This window comes from Mytilus californianus, unplaced genomic scaffold (genome assembly GCF_021869535.1).
Source record: "Mytilus californianus isolate M0D057914Y unplaced genomic scaffold, xbMytCali1.0.p SCAF_57, whole genome shotgun sequence".
Lineage (NCBI taxonomy): Eukaryota > Metazoa > Mollusca > Bivalvia > Mytilida > Mytilidae > Mytilus > Mytilus californianus.
Window position 1 is genome coordinate 593,626 of NW_026262709.1, and position 360 is coordinate 593,985.

Consider the following 360-nt stretch of genomic DNA (forward strand, 5'->3'; position numbering starts at 1 on the left):
TTGTTGTTTGTGTTACATATTTGTTTTTCGTTTTTTTTTGTACATAAATTAGGCCGTTAGTTTTCTCGTTTGGATTGTTTACATTTGTCATTTCGGGGCCTTTTAGGTAAAAAAAACCACTAATTCATTGCCCCATTGCTTTCTATGTTAAATTATGCAACTTCAAGCATTAATGGCTACCTTGTCTCAAGTTCAAACAAAGTGGCAGTTATTTCATTTTAAAACTATACCTTATGCTGACTTTTGCTGAAAAATTCAACAAACCTTTAATTGCATATTAGAGCGTACTGGTTCCCGGAAGTTTGATAGTACAAAAACATTACATCTGATCTGAACAACAGGGCAAATGTGCCCTCCTAT